Source organism: Penaeus monodon, chromosome 24 (assembly GCF_015228065.2).
Source record: "Penaeus monodon isolate SGIC_2016 chromosome 24, NSTDA_Pmon_1, whole genome shotgun sequence".
NCBI classification, from domain to species: Eukaryota; Metazoa; Arthropoda; class Malacostraca; order Decapoda; family Penaeidae; genus Penaeus; species Penaeus monodon.
The window spans coordinates 39,483,215-39,483,632 of NC_051409.1; positions in this window are offsets into that span (position 1 = coordinate 39,483,215).

Below are 418 nucleotides of genomic sequence, written 5' to 3' on the forward strand. Positions count from 1 at the left end.
GATTGTCTTGAGAGAGAAAAAAAATGTGTCTATTTTTGTACAGAAATTTAGATACCGAACCTTACATAAATAACATTCCCGCAACAATCGATTTAATATGTTAAGCGTATGTAGATGGCAGTGTTGTGATTCGGGCTCCGTATTCTGCAGTCTGATTTTGGAATCTCGCTCCTAGTCGCCCCATTTGTAAGGGCGACTTTGTAAAGCACATCCGTTAGCACATACGTCACATCCAGCCCTGGGCAGCGTGTGTGTGTGTGTGAATTCATGTGCGCGTGTTTAGGTGGGTGATTTTTCTACCAAGACTGTAGACTTCGGAACCTTCCTTTATATATCCGCAGAAGTCCCCGGAAATAATGCGAAGACTCTGGTTGTTCTTCAGTTCATAGAGGGTTTTCAATGAGTCTTATCGTTTTTT